Source organism: Camarhynchus parvulus, chromosome 8, assembly GCF_901933205.1.
Source record: "Camarhynchus parvulus chromosome 8, STF_HiC, whole genome shotgun sequence".
Classification (NCBI taxonomy): Eukaryota; Metazoa; Chordata; class Aves; order Passeriformes; family Thraupidae; genus Camarhynchus; species Camarhynchus parvulus.
Genome location: NC_044578.1, coordinates 20,840,993 through 20,863,160, shown reverse-complemented (window position 1 = coordinate 20,863,160; position 22,168 = coordinate 20,840,993). Strand labels below are relative to the sequence as shown.

At 37.8% G+C, this 22,168-nt stretch overlaps 1 protein-coding gene across 4 annotated transcripts in view; it reads left to right on the top strand.

Annotated features, from left to right (window-relative positions):
- The window catches only part of CAMSAP2 (calmodulin regulated spectrin associated protein family member 2), a 79,800-nt gene that overhangs the window by 13,813 nt on the left and 43,819 nt on the right, over nt 1-22,168 (top strand). The window lies entirely within an intron of this gene.

The window sequence follows — 22,168 nt, the reverse complement described above, 5'->3', positions numbered from 1 at the left end:
GTAAACAAAGTATTTGTGGTCAGTGACCTGTAGCTGCCTCTAGAATGAAGGTGTGTGGAAATGAATGTAGCTATGGTGATCTTAGAGGTGTTTTCCAATCTAAATAATTCTATGTTTCAAGGGATGAAAAAATTTGCAGGATACTTGCAATACTTGTGGGTGGTTGGGAGTGTTCCTAATGTTCACAGAAGTCAAAGTATTTAAGAAACAAACTTTCTGACTGTTTATGTTTTTGCAGAACTTAATTCTGTTCTTGCTTCTGAAGGAAAATAAGGTTAATGGCTTGCATTTATGAGCCTCTGGTTAATCCATTTGATTCTTTTAATGTGATCCCTGTCTAGAGTAGTTGTAAGAGTCATTTCTTCCCAGAGTTCTCAGTTGAAAAAAAAGTTTGCTAGTTTGGTTTGCTGATGTTTGATTCAGTAATTCATATTGCTTAAAACGCATTTCAGTAGTCATTTTCTATTTCCATGCTTGTGGGGCTGTTTGTGTGTTTTCCCAGTGTTGTTCAGGTATCGTCAGCAGGAAGTTATTGACACATGAGAGTTGATGTCCCCAAGTTCCTGCTGTGCCCAGGGCACTCGTGCCCACTCCAGTACCAGTAACAGATGTGAGTGCACTGTTGCTGTTGTCAGTTCACAGCCAGCTGGGCTGTGACAAGGACAGAGAACACAACTGGCTTGGGCAGAAGCACAGCCTTGTCCAAAACAACTGCTACCAAAGAAGTGGCTGTGAAGCTGTAATCTCCATGCTAACATCCCAAGCCCAGGAGTTTTACTTTGTCAAACCATGCTCTTGTTCCTATGCAAGTTCCTATCAGCAGCATTATATTTTAATTGGAAAGTCTCAACCCTTTTCCTTATTATACTGTTAGTAAAGTTGGCAGAGAACTTCAAATCTGGCTGTTGCAATATTGACAGTCTTTTCCCTTGATGCCTTCCAATATTCTTTCCTATTATTCCATATGTCAGTTTCTACAAGTCTTACAAATTTAAATGTATATCCTGTTTTAGAGCATGGAATATTTTTTCTTTTTCAATTATGTAGAACAGAAAGTTTTCATTTGTAATTAACACATATGTTCCTCTGTAGACCAGATTGTGTTAAACCCATGTAAAATTGAGTACTTTAATAGAACATGGTATGATTGTCATTCCCTTTGCTAGCCTGTCTTCCCCAGGAATAGGGGAAAGATGTTAGTGGGTATTTCTTGTTACCTTCTCAGATGTACTGTACTTTCTCTAGCTGAAAAGGGGCGAGTTACAATATAAAATGGAACTATGGAAAGAGATTGGAGTGTGGAATGTTTTAATTTTGCACGTGTATTATAACGTGTGTAGCTGTGGCCAACAGACTTGGAATTCCTTGGAATGGATGTTTGCACAGTGACGTCTGTGGGGCTTAATTGTTGACTTAGTTCCCATGTGACTCTTGAATGAAGCAGGCATTTTGGTCTTCTCTCTGTTAGGTGGAACTTTTCTTGGAAGCCCCTTACAAATTTAAGTCTGCAAAGTCTAGCAAAGGGATGTGCAGCTTTTGCTGGGGTCAGGATAGATGGCACTTGGCCTGTCAGTCCCAGCTGACTTGGCTGCATCAGTATCTGACTTGAGAGGCTGCAGATGCTGTGTTTGTGTTTCTGTGTCTGTACATACATGGTGTATGCATGTATACAAATCAGTGCCCTGGTGGAATGGGGTAGGAAAGAGGCACTGGTGAAATTAACCCATGGCAGCAGAGGCTTCTGTTAAAGCCTCCCCTGTGTGCTCTGATTAATTCTTTTTCTCATGTTTGGTTTGTTCACATCTCCTATTTCATTTCTGGTGAAACCAAAAGCTAGGTTATTCAAGTGGTATCTCAATTTCTGTTCTCCATGTATTGCAAGATATTAAAACTTAATTCTGTGTTTATTTTTGTTAACTCTGTGTTTCATAGGATCATCCTGGTTTTAATTTTGGTAGGGGAGCAAAAGAACCAAAGAGCATGTTATTTCTCTTCTGGTTGAAATGTATATGGTCTTGGATCTGCTCGCTAGACTTCAAAGAGTGCAGAAATAGTCTAGAGCTTGGAACTGAAAGTGTTGAACCAAGAACCAGAGTATTTTTCTCCTGGAGATTACACTTCTATATGAAAGGAATTGTCTGATGTTTCAAAAGTTTACATAAGCTATGCTGTAAAAAACTTTGCAAAGATATTTATGTCAGTTGGCAAGTTCCAATTGCATTAAAAAAAAATCTGTCTTCAGCAGGCATCCCCATATGGAAATGCGAGATTTTTTTGACCTGCTATAGAAATCAGAAATAGCATAAGAATTCAGCATGATTCTGATAATAATGCAATAGTTTTCTAATGCTTATGCATAGGTCAGTATTCAAGTGAAGCTTAACTTTATTTTCCTATGCTGATTTATTTTTTAAAATTTTGTATTCATAACCCAAACTGACTTAAACCGTCAAATATCAGATACACAAGAGGAAGGCAATTTGGATTTTTTAAATATTTTTTTCTCATATAAGCATTGGATCTCTTTGCTTAAAAAACATATATATATTGCAGGATAAGTCAGAGGAGACTTTTATACAAATTTATCCATTATAACAAGAATTTTGTATTAACTGAGTAATTTATTTTCCATGTCAAATCATTTTACAAGAATTCTGATTTTTAATCAGGCTGGTCACTTGGTATTCATATGGTCGCTTTCAATTTGCTTCAAGTGCAGGGAAGAATAAACAGATTCAGAGAGGAATTAGGAAATGCTTTCCTTCCCTAAAGTCCTTGCAATGCACTTCTGCCGTGTGGGGAAAGGAATAAAAAAATCAGCATCTCAGTTCACTTTGCAGGGAAACTGAAGTTGCATAACTACCCCAGCAGTGGACTTCTGTCCCTAATGTGACAGGGCCAAAACGATCTGAATTTCTAGTTTGAGGAGTAGTAATGTCAAATCTTGAATACTTGTTTAAAACCAGTGTTGTTAGGGGGTGTAGAGATACAGTAATATTACAGACTTTTACCAAATTTGCATCAGAAAAATCTATTTGCCTAAGCTTATTATTGTATATTGATGAAACATGCTTAGCTGACTACAAAAAATAGTTATTAACTTGCAAGTCATTTGAAAATATTTAGTTCTTAAATAAAATTTAGTGACTAGAAAAAGGTTAGTGAATACCTGTATATAAATATCCCAGAAAGAATGCCGTACAAATATTTTTTTATATTTTCAGTGTGGGAAAGTATAAAAGCCATGCTAAGCCTAATATAATCAAAAAGCATTACTTTTGTCAAGAGTTGAATTCTCAATTCAGAAAAATAGTGTTGCAAGAAAGTCAACCAGCTGAGCAGCTAGTTTAAACTTACACCCATGTGTAATTACTGTCATTAATCAAGTAACACCTAAATCCTTCATAAAATTCTACAATTTTCAGCCAAGATGGAAAGGGAATGAGAGGCTCCTGCAAAACCCCAGCAGTAAGTCCATAATAGCTGGTAGGAATCAAATTTGCTGCTTTCTTAATTCTGAGCTATTTGTATGGGGTTTAAATATAAAAAGTAGTGTGCTGTCATGCAAGTTGTATATCCATTTATAAGGCTGCAAATTGCCTTCTTCCTTGAAGACATCTTATGAGGAAGTCTGGCAGTGATTTCTCTGTAGCAGTTTGTGAATCTGGACTGTAACTGAGGTATAATTAGGTGTTCCTGTATTAGCTAGTTAGTAGTCATCAGGAGTGCATGTTTTGGGCAAACACTTGTATTTCTTCCAGTCCTGCCCTCGTGGTTTGCAGTGTGGGGGTGTCTCAGAGAGCACAAATGCAGTTTTTTTGAGCATGTAACCTGGAAGTTGGGCTCTATGATCACACCTGTGGTAGCCCACTTGCCAAGCCCATTTCCCGGGACTGGAGCAGAGCTGGCTGAAGTGAATCCCCTGAGGAGGGAGCAGAGGTGAGTCCAGGGACCTTTGCACCAGTTTTGCTTTTCTGTTGTGCAGAACTGATTGTGGAGTTAATCCAAGCCAGTGAAACTGCTGTGGAAGGCAGGAGGAGTGGGGATTGCTAGTGCTAGGTGTGTATGTACCCACAGCCAGAACCTGGCTCTCTTTCTGGTTGAGATAACAGACAGTAAGTGGTTAACTCATCCTGCAATCCAGACTTTTGGTCTCCCTGGCAGACTGCATTCACTGGAAATGACAGTGCCTTTCATCAGCAGTGTTTCTCCTTGAGGAAGGGCTGCAGCAGCTCACCCGGTTACTTGCAGCTACATGCTGCCGTCTCTGCACTCCCAGGCTCTACAGCTCCTTTAACTCCACTCTGGAAAGCAGCACAACATGTACTAAGAACTTCACAGAGCAAAGTAAGATGTGGTTTCTGCCCTGAAGAATTTTTTTGTCTGGTTTTAGGCATGATGCAACAAGTTTCCATTCCATGCTATTGTAAATTAGTTATTAGATGAAGACATATAAAAAGAATTTGCTGTTACTTGACTTAAACCCATAGACACCGTAATTTGTTAGTTAAAGCATCAGATTCTAACTGCCTTGTGATATATCTTTGATAGCTGTATGTTTCATAGAAGATTAAAATAATAAGCAAATATAGTGGTGAAATAGAACCTGAGTTCAGTGAGTCTGATGTGTTGAGTAGGACCAGTCTGCTGGGGGTTTGGGCTGGGAAAATATTTAGAGGTTCCATATTTTTTGTTCCATTTCTAGTCTCATCTCTTCACATGCATTCCTCATAAGGTTCTCATTTGCTTGAAAATAGGGATCAAGTATTTTTGCTGGATTCACTGTGTCAAATACACCATCCCACTCCAGTCAGCACTGCAGTAGCACCTGCTTGCCACAGCGGTGTTGTACCAGGCTCTCTCACACACAGGGTGCCAGTTCACTCTGGGCCACAGGAACTGCTACAGCTCTCCCAGATTCATTCTCCACGTACCATTTTAACACAGGACTTCATGTCCTATTAGCTTTTTTTCAAGCAATTTTTGTTGACTCATAGCCTGGGTATTTTGTTTTGCTTGCTGCTTGTATTTAATTATGTTTTTCTTGTATGTAGAAAATGCTTTTTTTTGTGTCTTGGGCAGTGTCTTGGGATGTTTTCTGCAGTATGTTTGTCTAGAATTTAGTGGGTGCCAAACATGCAGGTTATCAGTGTAAGTTATAGTAGGATTTGTTGTACTTCTGTATATCAGTATCAGAAATTTGTGGAAGACTTAGATAACCACAGAGGCCTCTGCAACATTCTTTAGGTTTTCATGGAATGCTGTCTGCTCAACTTGTGCACCAAGTGTGGCAACTAATGTGAAAGGTAGCAAAGCTACTGACACCAAAATTGTCTATGAAGAATACAAGGAGGGATGCTTTCCTGGTCCTTTTCAGCAGCTCTTTTAGGTCTCTGCTAAAAACCCTAAGGCTTTCTACGATTTCTCTAGCTTTAATTTTAGTTGTTGTTGTTTTGTGTGTGTGTTTTTGGTTTTGTTTTTTTTTAGTCCATCCTTAATTTCAGTACAAAAATCTATGTAAGTGTTTTGGTCTTAGGGTTCCAGCACTGTAGCTGGCATTTCAAACTTGGATTACTAAGAATTCTTACCTAGAAGGTAACTAAATCTGATTGTTCTTTTTAACAGTTCGTGTAGGGTTTATTTCAGTTGTGCAGAGCTATTGAATAAACTATGCCCCTTGTATTGCCTTGAAAGTGCTTTCTCAGAACTACCATAAAATCCCTGATGGATACAGATGTTTACAGAGCTGCCTTATACTGGCCTTTGCCAGTTGAAAGTAGTAGGAAATATTTAGAAATAGCAGCACATCATGCTTAGTCTAATGTAAAATTGTGGTAACTACATTTAATCTTTTGCTAAAATGAGGAGAGAATATTGCAATATGTCTTCCAAACGAGATACATGATCTACTAAATAATGGAATAATGACAGGAAATTAAATGAACCTCAAGAGAAGGTAGTACCTTCCAAAGTCTAGCCTCATGCCTATCCTGAGAAGATAATGCAATGCATTATTATTTTCTGTTGTCTGTCTTGTTCACTTCCTTGCAAAATAGTTGTTCTTCTGCCTTGAACACACTCAAGATTTGAATCAAAGAGCTTCTGATTGTGTTCTTAGTTATTATTCCATCTTGTGATGCTTTTAACCTGCGGGGGAGAGAGAGGTGGAGAAGAAGGAGTGATGGTGGTGATTTAATTTAAAAACCCAAAACAACCACCTGAGAGCATACCAAAATTCACTTCTGAAGCACTAAAAGAAAACCAGTTAAAAGGAGGAATAAATTATGAAAGAAATATGTCATGAATTAAGCCCATCAAGAATGCCAGATACCATGTATAAAAAGCTTTCTAAAAAGGTCAGGAAGTATTTTCATTAACCTTGAAAGAAGGTCTATTTTGTTAAACACAATTTAAGAACATTTTCTTCCTGTTTCAATAGCACTGTTATGTAGTGTGGTTTGGCTTTTGGCTGTTGGTTTGCTGCTGTGAACTTTCTTTGTGTCTTTAAATATCTAAAAAAGTTTATTTAAATAAATGTTTAGGAATGGTCTTACTTCTGGGTTAAGTATATTTTGGAGCACATGTAACTGAGCTATTAGGAAAAGATGTATCTGTGAATTGTTTTACAGACTAGCTAGAAGGAATTTCTTCATCAGTTTGTTTGAATCATGGTAAAGAAGAGAAATCCCTTGTACTGGCTAGCACAAAGCTAAAAATCTTACATGGTTGTAGCAGGCAGTTGAAGAGCACTGCTTTCTTCCTATTATGGAAAATAGTGAGCAGCTTTTAGCAGGAGGTGTGGGTCAGTCATGTAAACATAAGGAGAGCTTCACTACCAGCTCTGTGTAGTACATACACACAGCAACAAGGGGACAAAACCACACTGACTGTTGAAGGAATACAGTTTGTACTCCCCAAAATGCAGCAGCTGCTCCAGTCTAGTACAAAAGAACATTTTGAGTCTGCATTTGTTAATCTGCACACATAATCCTGGCAATCTGCCTGCCTTTATCAGCAGAGAACACACTCTGTCATCACAGGAGATGTATCATAACAAAATCTTTGTTCTTACAAACTCCATGGAATTTAACATTATGAGATTTTCTTTTCCTGAGGTAGAATGAACAAAATATCTTAAGATCTCCATAGTATATCTATTCTTCTTGTGTGACAGTTAGGGAAATGCTGTAAATAACCATGTATGTCCATTGTTTATAGGAACTGGTAGGTTTATATGAACAAGTAAAAAATTGTCTTACCTTGCAGACATGTATCTCCAAATCAGCCAAAGCAAAATCCAGTAGGATTTGTCCTATGTAAATAAAACAAGATTTACATTAAAAGATTATCTGATAGCTTGTTGAATAGTTTAAGTTTGAAATTGACTATATAGTAGTGCTCTGTAGGAAACTGACTATCTAGTATAAATGTAGATGTTCGCTTTTCCCTCTTGTATCAAAAGGTCATGAGGAAGGATATCTCCCAGTATATTTATTTGCTTTCTCAAACCATGAGTCTAAGACCAGTGGAAAAATTAGTAAAGTGTATGTTAGAGAGAAATCCTGCAGCTTTATGATTTTAGAATAATGGAAAAAGTTATCTTTAGCACAATTTATATAGTCATCTAGCAGTAGCCAGAGATCCAAATCATCAGCTGTCAAGACTGATGACATCCCTCTAAAGCTGAAATGGCAAGAGCTTTCATAAGATCTAACTTGGGTGTTTGGAATAGAATTTAGAAGACACGGCAATCAATATTTATGATATAAGTATATATACAAAGTGAAGTATGTGTTGAAATTCTTTTAACTGTCTGGTTTCATAAAGTGGCAGGCTAAAAATATTATGGCCTTTAAAGAAGAAAATTACAAGAAAAGCCGAGAGAATATGTAGATATTGGGTAAGCATGTAATGGGCCAACAGATTAATTTTGCATGATGCAATTATGAAATATATATAGTATGTAATATGCAATCTCATTATATAGGAACATGTTTGTTAAATATGAAACTGATGTATCTGCTACATTATTAAAGGATACTCATATATTGAAGTAAAGTGCAGTAAGTGGTATTTAGGCAACAAACCACTGCAGTAGGTGCCACTTAGGTGCAGTTGAAGGATAGATGGCATTTTCTCCCTGTTTGTCAACAGCATTTATTCAAAGGTGTAGTTACAGAAGTTGTACCACCTCACTCTTTTTCTACTGATGCTGGCCTGCTGACGTGCAAATTATAAATTCATTCCTGGGGTTCTGGGGTAAGGGGGGCTTTATTTTGCCATATCACTGTCAGAAGAACCCTGCCATCAGAAAGAAATTTAAGGAAAAGGAGACTTTCTAAAATCTATTATGCAGTATCAAGTCCTTAATTTCTACTGTGCCTGTGTGAAGACGAGCAGTTTATTCCCTTCCTTTTTGTAGCAGCTCTTTTACGTGTAGGCAGGTAAAGTCTCTCAGGCCCTTTGTTCCCCGAACCTTTTCTTCCTTCCAGGCACCCTCCATTTCATGGCTTTCTTGCCAGGTTGTGCTGGAAACTGGACCCAGGATTCCAACTGACCTTGTCAAGGCTTGTAGGGCACGTGGCTTGTGGGGTGTTTTTGTGAGCAGGAGCCTGCAGGTGACCCATGTGTGTGTCAGCTGCCTGTCCTGCAGTGACATTACCTGTTCAGGTGGTGACAATCTCTAACCTCACACTGTGCCTACTGACCAGCAATTTACTTATGTGTTCTCTCCTTCAGTGCAAAAGGTTAATACAGACTTTTTTCTGCCTCTCTTCTCTGTCATATGAAGATTAATTTGGAACTGATTATACCGTATGTTGCTGAAACAGGCTTTGGTGGAAAATACCCTGCACTTGAGTTCCCTTCTTAAGGGCACTCTGTGAGGTAATAAACATTTGTAAAAGCTTCCTGGTCTATTAGAATTGTGTAAATCCCACTGGTATGTTTCTGGGGCATTGTCTTGCCAAGACAGCCAATTCACTTTGAAGCCTGGACTGAAAAAAAAGGTTAGAGTGAATTACAGGACTCTGCCAGTTACATCCTATTGCATAAAAGGGAAACAATGAAATGGACAGAAGGTTGGTGGAAAGAAAATTCACTTCACAATTATAAATGTTTTACTTTTTTGTATGTTTCTTTTCCTAACCCCTGTTCTTAACTTCCCTGCTCCCAAAAGCAAAACCAAACCATCTAATGGTACTTACAATTCACTGTAAAGACAGCTGTGTGTATATGAGGTTAAAAATAATGTTGTGATTGCCTATAGAAAGATTGGAAATTAATGTAGTTCAGTATATCATTTTGTCAGGGAAGCCTCATAACTTCTGTGTTGATAAATTCTTTATGGTAAGATGTATCTTATAAGGTAGATAGATAATTGCAAAGGATGAACTTATTCCAACTCCTGCTTTTAGCTTTTCTCTAGCAACAGGAAGAAATACAAAGAACACTTAACTTATGCAGTTGGGAAATAAATAGCATGGTAATACTGAAGTTGATAAAGAAATATGTATACATGCTACCAAAGAACTGCTGGAGAGAAGCAAATCCTGATTCTCAAAGTATGATGCATATGTATGGAAATTCTTATTTTTCCAGGTCAAAGCTTTGGGGGGAAAAAGCCCCAATCCTCCTAAAGTACTATGTACTTTCAGCAACAGCAGCAGAAATACTCATATGCCTCTAAGCACTGAGGGATAACTTATCTGGTTTTCCCAGAACATTGGGAGCTGAGAACTTATGTAATGGGCTACATATACCTTGGTATTATTGGCTTGTACTGCTTGTGGGAGAAGGAGAGGGATATAATGCAGCCTTGCTTGTTCTAACAAGATCTAATGACTTAACACATTTATGCTTTTATCATATCTATGGCTATAGTGTCAATTAATTTAGGTTCCTTTTCTTAAACAACTTTAAAATTTCCTTTATTTCCTATCAGAGAAGGCAGTACCTTTCTGATTATTGTAGCTTGCCTTTTTTGAGCTAAAAGTCCCCCATTTCTGTGGGACTTTTTTCTTACCCTACCAAATTTAGAGAGGGAACTGATTACTCCTGTCATTAATTTTCCCACAAATTTTGCCTTCTCATTAACCCTGATCAGTGATGAGTTTTCCTTCCAGGTCACTGGTAAAAATAGTAAGAGATGGTGAGCTGATAACTCATTCATGTGGTGTTTCTTGAAAAATTCACCAATTCATTGCTGATTCTGTGCTCAGGGCTGCACTCTAAATCAGTTTAATGTATCCAGCATTAAGAAGTCTCTCTAATCAAAATGTTTTAGTATTAAGTTCGATGCCTTACACTTATAATAAGTCTTGCACTTTTCACTTATATTTACACATGAATTTAGAGAGTGGCTTGTATTCTGTTAGTTCATGTTTAAATTGGCATGTGTTCATTTATCATACATAAATCAACCTGCTTGTTGACTCTGAAATTATTTTACATGAGATCAGAAGAAGTATTTGGGGCATTAAAATTATTTGTATTGTCTGTTGACTCTCAAAAAAAAAATCCGTTGTTTCGTGTCTTCTAATCTTTTGGAATGTCCCCAGTGTTCTTACACTTATTGGAAGAATAGCTCAATGTGTACAGATTACTCCTCTTTAATCCTTTTGTGGTTTTAAAAGCATGGCATTTTTCCCTGTTTGCTCTACACTGAGATGAAGATTTAGGTTAAGCATGAAATTGGCAGACTTGCAGATAATCCAAAGACTGTCAAAAATTAATATATCTTCTAGAAGACTGAATTAGAACTCCCTTTTCAAAAGGGGAAATACATGACTAGTGTGAGCTTGCAGGTCAGTATGTTAACTCCTAGCAAAATTGAGATATTTCTCTGTAGGCCAGTATTTCCCACCCTGTCCTCAGTCATCAAAGAAAGGAGCTACAAGCTGGCTTTTTAAGGCTGAAACCTTGCACAGCAGCACAAAAGCCTGTCAGCACTTAGGTGGTTTAAAAAGGGGCTGTGTTTAGTGGTATAACTGCATGTCTCTCCTGCCACTTACAGCACTTTTTCCCTGTATGAAGAAGCTCTTGGTTCAGATTTACTTTTAACTAATGTAAGCTGCCATCTTGATGACTAAATTAAGGATAAATCATGCAAGACTGCTTTCATATTACTCTAAAATATATTCTGTTTTGACCATATTGTCCCTTGTGTTGTCTTGTCCAAATCATAGTCTTCTAGATGGTGGTTTGTGGTTTTTTCCTGGCAGTTATTTTATCTAGAAAAATACCTACCATTCTTCCAGTACAACCACTGACTAATTTTTCCTTTTAGTTTTCCTGATGGCACATACTGCTGATTTTTCATTCTTTGCATTGCTTCTGTACCTTTCCCAAATCTTCTTTGAAAAGAATTTAAAATATGATCTGAATTTGCAAGTTTAATCCTAGTCCAATGACGTTTTGGTTTTGTCTTTTGTTCTACTTAGGGATGGCCTATATCTCTCTTCAGCTGGTTATTTATTTTACAAATTCTTTCTTGTACAAGTTCTTACAAGCATATTGGAGATAGCTGCTGGACTAGAGGGGAGTGAGCCAAATTCACTCCTTTGCCAAAGGGAAGGCTGAAGTGCCGACCAAATAGCTGTGGACTCTGATGAGCTTCCTTCCTGAGGCAGCACATACTGAGAATAGTTCAAGGAGGCCTTCAGGATGCAGGTCTGAGGAAAAAATGTGAGAGATTAGAGGGTCTAGGAGAGGAACGGGATTTCAAGGGGACTTGGAGTGATGGCTGGGTGAGAGAGGAAGGAAGTTTCTCCAGAGGCTGGAGCTCAGAGTTCATCAATTCACCAAGCATCACTGATATAGAACGACTTCTTCCCACTCTGCACCTTCTTGTTACTAAAAGATAATCACAGCCAAGTGCCTGGAGGTGTTTCCCCAAAGTGCTTCTGTTATTCTTTAAAAAGGACATCATCAATCTGTGACAATCACAATAAAGCAGAGACTTCCAGATCTGTGTGTAGGCATGATGTGATAAAGCCTTATTGCTGGGAATATCTTCTTCCAGAATGGGGATAATTTTTTCTCCCACAGTGTAACTCCCACCACTCTTCCTCTACTTCTTGCAACAGCATCAGGATACATGGTGCTTTACAGATTAAAATAATACACTGTTAATTTGTTGGCAACTAGACATGCCATTATCTCCTACTTTTTTGTCGTAATTTTTGGCAGCAAAATAATGGATTTATATTGGAGCAGGAAAAAACTGAAGAAAAGTATTGGGACAACACTGAACTTTCAATTGAACTTTTTATATTATTTAACTTCTATACTTGCTGCTGTGAAAAAGCATGCTACAGTAGGCTTATATTTACAGAAACTTTTGCATTCTTTTACATATTTCAGATGCCTTTTTAGAGGATGCAATTAATTGCATTCGCATAAGCAGTTTGAACATTATATATATATATGTAAAGATGAATGAAGGTTTGAGGTGAAAGTGCAAAGCTTGGTGGGTCACTTGTTTTCCCCTGTCATGAATGTCAGAATGCAGTACATAGTGCTTAAGGTAGGGCTGCTTACTATTTCAGTGAAATGTTTATTAAATTAATCAAATGCAGGAAAAAATGTGGAGGCTGAGTGAGAAGACTATAAAAGCAGGTCTATATATGTATCTATTAATTATTTATTTATGTGAAAGAATTGTTTGTCTTTATCTCTCCTAGCAGCATGTTTTATCATAAGTATAGAGCATTACATTTGTATATATGAATGCATTCAGTACTAGACAGTGCATTCTTTATCAGTAATTAGAAGGGAATTTAATTTGTTTCATCCAGTGTCTTGTCGAAATACCAGGATGTAATGGCAACTTTTAATGTTGGATCAGGCAACAGAGGAATGAAAAGGTCGTAATATATACACATAAAATATAAAGAGCTGAACAGGACTTGTTAAGCAAATGGCTGGTGTTTGTAAAGGTTGATTTTTCTATAAAACTGATCTGTTTAAAAACCCAATTTTTAATACTGATATTAGTATCTGTAGAAACAAAATTGAGGATATTATTTATATATTTAACTGTGCATGAACAAAAGTTTAAAAAAATTACTGGTAGCACCAAACACTGGAAAGCTGGGAAAAGCCAAAGTGGCATCTTCGTTCGCAGTCTTGGAACTGTCTTCATTTGCAAAAGCATGGCTTTAGTCTCTAAATGTGACAGGCTGTCTTGTTCATATCTCAAAGGGATAATGCTGTTTGAATGACAGATTCATTCTCATTTAGGCCTGTTGCAAACATCATTTGCTGTGTGTATTCAAAGCCACTCCGACATCTCATTCCTATAGACATATTGGTCTGTAAATGTGGGTATGTAAACAAACGTGAGAGTTACTGAGCCAGATCTACAAGAAGGGAAATAAGACATTTAGAAGGTAGAGTTAGGATGAAGACAGTATTCAAAATAACTTCTATAGTCAGTCATTGATAAAGCTCACATTGCCAAAAGAATCTGTAGTTTATGTAAAGAGAATCCCAATATAGTAAGTTAGGGATCAATTCAAAATTCATTGCAGAGGTCATGTTAATCAATTATAGAAGTATTTTAAAGAGTACCCAAGTAAAAAGTTTGAAGAATCACTACTACCATGCCCTTCCTTATTTTGCACCATTTCATCATTGTAGCTTTCAGGTAGTGTGGTATTCACATTCTCTGAACAGAAAGAGACATAATTCTCTTCCCCAGGATTTCCCTGGGGAAGGCAGTGAGAAACTCAGAGAAGAGAAAACAATTCTTATCTCTACTCACTGCTCCTGTTGTTTGGGACATGTGGAATGTGTTATGGAGATTGTGGATTGTGTTATGGAGAGTGATTTGTTAATTGAGCAGGGTTGATTGGATTGATTGGCCAGTTGGGTCAAAGCTGTCCTGACTGTCTCCAGGCAGTCATGGGTTTTCAGTAGTATCTCTTTAGTATAGTTATTATATAGTATTAGTGTGATATAATGTAGCTTAATAAATCATTTGTTCAGCCTCCTGAATCATGGAGTCAGAGCACTGAGTTGTTCCCTGGCTGGGGGCACCCTGCATTGATAAGGTAAGTCAGTGTGGCTCTGGAATGGGGGTGTGAGCAGCCCCTCTCTTCCCAGGGCCTCCTGCTGCAGCCTGTCCCAGCAGCCAGCACGCTGTGCTGCTCGGCCTGCCTGAGGCACAGAGCTGGGAGCACCCTTCCTGCTGGGGGGCTGCACATCCTGCCATGGCACAAGGGACTTGCAGGCTGTAACGAAAGGAAAGGAGTGAGGGATGTTCATGTTCCTCTTGTCTCTAGTAGCTGCTCTGCTTGAGCCTCTCTGTGCTTCTTCTCTGGACATGCAAAACTGATTTTGTTTTGTCTTGGTTTTTCTTCAGTATGGGCGGCTTGTATTAAGCATTTACTTTGGTTTGGATTTGATAATGCCTTTTGAACTATCCAAATGATGTAGCAAGTATTACACCATACACTCTTTGATGGTTAGTATTTATTTTGCATCCAAGTGCAAAGAGGATGGATGGGAAGAGTTCCAGACACAACAGAAAGTATGGGTACTAATGTGAATATTCGTGACAGTTTATCCTAATAGTTTTTGTATTTGTCCTTTTTCTTTGCAGGAATGTGAACATATAAAATTGTCTTTCTGAAGTTAAACTTTATTTAAGTGAAGATTACAGGTACATGTGTGATTGTTCTCCATCAATAGCTATAAGATTGTGAAGTACTTCTTCACTCATGAGATAGCCCAGATCTATACCTACACCTTCAATCTGTCATGGGGTAATAAAATAATGAATTAAATCCATATATCCACTGTAGCTGCATTATATACACAGAGTACACATTATTTACTGGAAGCTAAAATACCACAGAGCCATTTGTTCAGGGAGAAACCAGGTGTACATTCTCCTGTAGGCTTGACATTTCTCTAGCCTGGGTTCGTTCTTGGGCCTTTACAGTACCTCTTACCTTGCTTGATGTGTGTCCATATGTATCCAACACAGAACTTGAAATAATCATAATTTGGAATACATCTGAAAATAGCAACTGTTCTGTGTCTAAGTATGAATAATTAACATTTCTAAGCAAACCCTAAATTAGCTAAACTAGGTTTTGAAGTACATTTTAAAATATTGACAAATTTTCATGTTTAATATAAAGTGCTGCATGGTCTTTCGTATCTATAATGTGTTAATGTGTACTGTAAGAATTTTCCTTGGCAATATTGCTTACTGGTTTGGGCTTGTCATATGTCTGGATGATCAGGTAGATACTGAAATATATCCTGCCTGTTAGCTGTGACCAATAGTACAGGTCCTGTGATATTTCTTCTTCTTCAGTGAGAACTGCATACCAGCTTTTCTAATAGTGCCCATTCCATCTTGTTCTATCACAGTATTGATTTTTTTTCTTTTTCACATACTACAGATTGACTTGCCTATGCAGACAGCCAGCTTTTTATGTTTGATAAAATTTTCCTTTGGGTATTTTAGGTAGCATAAGTTACAGATACTGCCTGCAATTCTGAAATAACACGCTTGAAGCCAATGATTTTAAATTGATTGCTGAAATGTCCCATAATGTGTCTCACATGTAGTTCAGCCAAGTTTCGCAGTAATCGTCCTTTCCCATTTACGGATTATGGGATTTCAGAGTTTGGATGCTTGAAAAGAAAGAACAGATGTCAGGCAATTTCTAATTTTAATGAGAAGGAGGTTTGGAAAAAACCCAAACAACCCACAGACATGAAACATGGAGCAAAATAAGGCATTTAGAAATTAAGAAAAAAATTGAAAACAACAATTTCTACTTTTCTTTGCTTTACTCAGTCCAGTCAGAACAGCCATCAATTAAGTCCTTGCAGCAGTACCTCTCCAGGGATTTTGGTCTGGCTTGATGTCATTCCTTAATGCTTATACCAGCTTCTTTTCCACCTCATCAAAAATCCCTGTTTTCAGTTCTTCCAAACATTCAACAGCCAAACTGCCCAGCAGAGATTTTTGTTCAGTGGTTTTACACTTTTGGCTGATGAAACAATGCTGAGAATCAATGGAACTGCCTGAATCTTGCACGGGGCCTGCACTGATCCTTGCGTGGCACTGTGAGTACAATTCATGTTTACAGCTGGTGGTCACTGAATCCATTGTTTAAGGACAGCTATAAAATACTTCCCAGCTCCTTCCCTCCGTTCATCTTCTCCCTTCTTTCCAATTACTAAGGTGAGGTTTGTGTATGGGGCTCACTGCTTTTGCCAAAGGAGAGGTTTCATCTTGTGAAGGGCTTGTGTGGTTTCTGGCCAGCATGCAATGACATATCTTCTGCTTGTAGCACAAGGTTTCAGATAATACTGTTGGTATTTATTCTTTATTCTTGTAAGCAAAGAAAATACTTACAATCTAGTTATTGCTATCTTAAGTAATTATTTGGAAAAGAAAAGGATGGGAGTTAGCAGTTTTCCCATTTCTGCCTTGTGATTTTCTCTTCAGCTGGTTTCTCCATTTTGTTTCATTTATCACCATGCTCTTTTACTCAGCTTGCCTTAGTTGGGGAGAATAGGAGGAGGGATATTTTGCCTAAGAAAATGATTGTTTACTACAATGTGAATAAGTTACTGCTGCAGCTGACTTCACTTTTTCAAGAGCTACTAATTATGCAACACGTCCTGGAATAATAACCTTATAAACCAAAAATGCATGAGGAATGAGAACATGATTGTGTGGTTTATTGTTTTAATCTTTAAAAAACTTAAGAACTGGCAGTTATTTCATTGCCAAAGAGAGGTGGAGGAAGGAGACTTTCCAATTCATTTCCATGCCCTGGAATTGCTGGTTCACAAACAGATACTTGTGAAGGATGAGAATGGGCACTGTTTACCTTGCTCGCCACTTAACTAAGAAGTAGCCTGTGATTCACAGTGGTCTCCCGTTCTGTATTAATTCTTTGGGTAAAACATTTTAATATTTTCTGTGCATAGGCTACAAGCTAATTTCCTATTTCATTTTTCAGAAGAAAGTTTTCTTTAAGAAATTGTACCTGAAGATGATATCATATTGATAACCACTTTTCATGCCTTTACCAAAGGAACTTTCAAGAAAAGCTTTCGTTACTATGTCATCAACCTTCCCAATTTTGTGAAACACTGATAGGAAGACAATCCACTGCCTTATTAGTATTCTGCTTGAATTTCAGATTTTTTTAAAGTAGTGATAGTTGGCAACTGCAGTCCTTCTTGTAGGTATGCTGTCCTCAGCACAGCTCTTTCCTGGGTACCAATCTGCTCCTGTTGGTCTGCAGCAGTTCCTGGTGCAGACAGAGCCTGGCTATGACCCTGTGCTTAGCAGAAGCTTATAGTGATGGAGACTACTGCCAGATGTCCTGCAAAAATCTGCTGCAGTAGATGAAGTGGACATCCTCGGTCCAAGTAATCTATTAAAAAGGATTATTGGTATAGCATGATCTCTATGAAGGCACACAGATTGCTCTTTCTTAAGAATCAAGTGTATTCCTTAGTACAGTTGCTTTGAACAATGAAAGAACAGATCTTAAAGTTTACAGTAAAGCAATTGTTTTGCACCTGTGTGTGCATATGTAGGAGTCTTTCTCTGAAGAACCCATACTCTACTTCAGAGGTTCAAGATCTGACCTAAAGTTTGGTATTTTGTCCAGATTAACCAAACAAGTGGAAACACTTTTGAATATGTTTATTGGAACAATCATTAAGTACCTTTCCTACTTCTGCTATAACATCACTGTAGGCCATATCCTTGTTTAGCAGCCACTGCTGGGGCTGGCCTGTCCTAATCCTTTAATAAGTAGATGAAAAAATGTTGGTCAGCTGTCTGATTTAGTAATGCTATTAGTCAGCAGCTTGTCACTTGCAAGGTTTTACTACATTAACAGCCGTAGAGAAACAGATTTCTTGTGATCAGTATAATTTTGTGTGTCTCTTTTAATTATTTAATGCTGCTGATAGGGTTCATTTAAAGGAGTAGACTAGGAAATTTCTTTTGACCTTGGCTGTTATTTTAGCAGAAAATTTTTGCCCAGGTCAGTTTCCCTCTCATGTCTGACTGTGCTGTGTTATGGTCTGTAAATGTGGTATTCTTAAAAACCTTTGAAAAAAAGGCCAAATAACTCCTATCCTTAATGTAATTGCCATTACAGTAATGAATGTGATGACCTTCTTTCTTTGCCCTTGTATGGTTAATAAAGAAACAGCAAGGAAATTATCAGGAGCCTGTTCATATGCAAATGCAGGAAGATTTCATATTATGTTCTCACATAAAAATTGAAAGTAGTTTTCTTCTTTTTGAAGATAGCATGTTGAAATGAACATACATGTTTTGATTTCTTAAGCCAATATTTTGCTAGATTACCAAAGAAAGCTAAGCCTAACAAAGATTCTCATGTTTAAAATAGGCTTTTGTGTATCAGCAATTTAACAAAAACCACAGAAGCTTTTTGGAGGTTCTTCAGCAGCAGTTTTGTAAAAATATGGTGATATTTGACATGTGACAGAATGAAGCTGTCCCTAGGTCTTGGATGCTTACATGTCAGAGGCATTAAGCCTCTTCAATACTACATTTTTTTTCTGTATCTAAGGTGCTGAATAATACACATTTCCTCCATACATTATAAATATACAAATTTGGACCAAGAAGGATGGTAACTCTCAAAAACAAAGAGGGATTTTGCAACAAAACATCCCAAATATCTTGTTTATAACTGAAGTTGTTCTTAAAATGCCTTCCTGGAGAATTTAAGTCTGTATTTCCAGTTTTATATTGTGACAAGTGTCTCACACAAGTTCCAGCTGGGAGGCACATTTCCTGAGGAAACTGAGTAGAATGTAGCAGCTAAAAACATACCCTGGCAGGCCAATCCCAGAACTGTGTGGAATTCATTTGGAGATTCCCATTGATAATTTGGCCCTACTTTGATCCTTATTTAGTTGCAGAAGTGAGGGAAGAACCGCAGATAACTTGATCTCCTCTCTTGTAGAAAAGCAGTATTTTTTGTTTACTTTTTTTAGAAACATAATGATATGGAGAGTTCAGTTCCTGAAACAGATTAATTGAACAAACCAGTGTATTGCACTATTCATCACTGCAATTAAAGCATCATTAGTACTATATGCAGAAAAGCTCATTGTTACAATTCAGTTCATCAGAAACCAAGGCTGTAGATTTGTTAAATGTTCAGAATTACATGAAATATCATGCTCAGTATTACTTTAGGTGTTTTTTTAATAGTAAATTACTGTTGTAATATCAAGTTCATTGTGTGCCTTTTATCAAATGAGCATTTTACATTCATTCAAGTCTTTAAACCTTCTGAGGATTGTGAGATAAAGGGTGTGAATAACTAAAACTGAAATGCAGGTAAGTCAGAAAGAATGTGATATCAGTTACCTGGGCTAAAATGCTGCCATTCAGAGCTGGCTGTCAATATTTAACTGTCAAACAGATGAACTAGTAGTGTGTGCTGTAAAGTTTCAGCAGTAGTCTGCTCTGACCCCAGACCGAGCTGTGGCTCAGGGAGGCTTTGTCAGTGGGGCTTGCAGGATACTGAGGCTCAGTGCCAGGCTTCATGCACTGGAGAAGACATCCCTGTTTCCTTTCCCAGTCTCATCTCCATGGATTAATGCCTCAGCCCTACACATTAATTTTATTTTGGGGCCTTCGCCTTTTTCTCTTTGCCGAACTTCCCTTCTTGCGTACTTCTATACAATAGAACCCAGCCTGTCACCCAACCCTGAACTCTTCACCCCAAGTTCTGTAGAAATCTGCCTTGTCTTGCCACTGCTCCTCCTTGTCCGTGAGGAAGGGGTAGTTCTCCAGCACTCCTAAGGCTGGGTTCCTTCAGCAGATGTTCTGAGATGAATGTGCTTTGATGCTTCCTGGTGATAAGTGCCTCTGCAGGTGTTAGCTGAGCTGCCAGAGAAGTTAAACCGGTGGTTTTAATGTCATTCCTATGCAGGTATGAGTGAGTCAGGAAGAGGGAACTATTTTTTTTTTTTTTGATATATGGATAAGACAAAGCCTTGTTTTTCTTTTTCCCAGTCCTGTGTTCTTCAAAGAGTAGAGGAGCTTGCTGTGAAAATAAGAAATTCAGATTATATTTAATACAATTACTGCTTGTCCTTGGTTTGAACCAGCATAAGAGCAAGGAGACAATGTACATAAGTAAGTTTTGTAAAAGATTTTTGAGTTGTTTTATGTGGACAGGATTTGACAATATGTTCTAGGAAAATCCCAAATTATCTGCAAAAACAAAGTCCTCTGGGAAATTTGAGGCTCTTGCTATTTACTTGTTGAAATGAGTATAACTGTCTTACCAGTTATACTGTGTTACTTTCTTGAGTTTAAACTATCTAACTACCAGAATTTATCTTTAAAACTTGGAGTACTTAGCATAAAGACACTGAAGTTCCTTTGTGGTTTTTCCCATTAGGTACGTGATTCTCCCAGTAAATAAGAACAGGCAACTTGCAATTGCTAAGTAGAAGTAAAAAATTCTAAGTATGTCGTGTGAAACTATAAAATAAGTAAAAATTCAAATAATGAGATGAACACCATTTGCTGGTTCTTGATTCCAGTGTGTGTTGTGCAGGTACTTTGTTTCACTGTGTCCTGGAGTAGGTCAAAGTCTCCCTTGGTTATGTCATCCAGAAAATCTGGGAATCTCTGTTAGGTATTTAGTTAGGATTGAGTTAGTAAATCAAATATGAAGCTCCCTAACGAGCATTATGAGGAAATCTTAGGCCAAGCTTCTAAGTGCTATCAAAATGCTTAACACAGCCAATATCTGTACCTGAGAAATCCTTTTTATAGAAGTGCATTATGTTTCCTGTGCCAGATGTGTATAGTCAGCCCAACAATGATTTCTTAATATATATGTTCATATAATAGGTTACTAAATTTTAAAAGTTACCCAAACAGAGAAGGCTATAAAAATACTGAAAGCAAAAACCATTCCTTCTGTGTTGCTGAACCTGTCTCAAGGTGCTTAGCATGACTCAGTAAAGCCTGTTCTTGCTGAGTAAGCATCCTGTGAGAGTCCAGCCCTTGTTCTTCGTGGCAATGCAGCAAGGAGGTAATTCAGCATGATCATTCCCTTGCAGGACAAGACTAACTAGACAGTTGGGCTTATTTTAGGGTTGTGCTAAGTACTGTGTGGGGCTAGAGAAGAATTGCATCCAAAAATCATCAAACAGAGCAGAACTGACTACTTCAGACTGCTCCATTTTGTTGGTTGAAATATTTTAGAATTTGTTTCCTTTTTAGTATCAAAATTGTCTTTGTTTTGTTATAAAAAGGATGGTCAAATGAAGTAATAGCTTTGAAATTTGTAATAGAGTTATCACCTATTGGCTCTGCTCATTAATTCCTTCCTCACCTGCAGTATTTAGGTGTTGGCCTATACTTTCCCTGAACTGGAATTCTGTGATTTTTAATTGAGACTTGGAGTTTAGACGGTATCTCCCTATGCCAGCAGAGTCATTTGAGATTTGGATTATCTGGGGGAGGGTCTCTGGGAAAGGGGCCTGGAGGCTTAAGCTAGCCAGGCTCCCCAAACTGTTGTTCACAGAACCTGCAAGGAAGCTGGGTGCACAGATGTAGGTCAGAGTGGTATGTAAGGACATCCTCACAGTGCTCTGGGCACAGCTTTCCTGTGTGTTTTAGCCCATACTCACCATAAGTATATATAGATGATTCCACCAATATTCTTGATAATCAGAGTAATTTTCATAAAGCCCTTGGAATTACTGGGTTTTTTTTTTACTGGCATGTGAAAAGTACCTAGATCCAAAGCTCTGTTTTCAGAAGGCAGAAGAAGTTGGTTACATGCTAACTACTAATGCAAGGGAGATATAAAAATTCTCCCAACTAAATGTAAAGAGATGATCTCTTGTGTTCTTTGCTCAAGTGCCTGATCCAGTTGAGGGAAAATCTTTAGTGAACTTAGCTAGAAATATATGTATTTGTTGTGCAATAATGTATTTCCATTTACAAAAGCCAGTCTGTCAAAGATCATATCTCTTCTCCAAAGTGTAGTGAGTGTATGGGACTTTTATTACAAGAAAAAATCTCCAGGAAAGAGTGAATTAATTATTTATTTCTATTTAGCATGAGGGTAATGATTATATCCTCTGTCTTCTTTCTTCCCCTTTCTTCAAG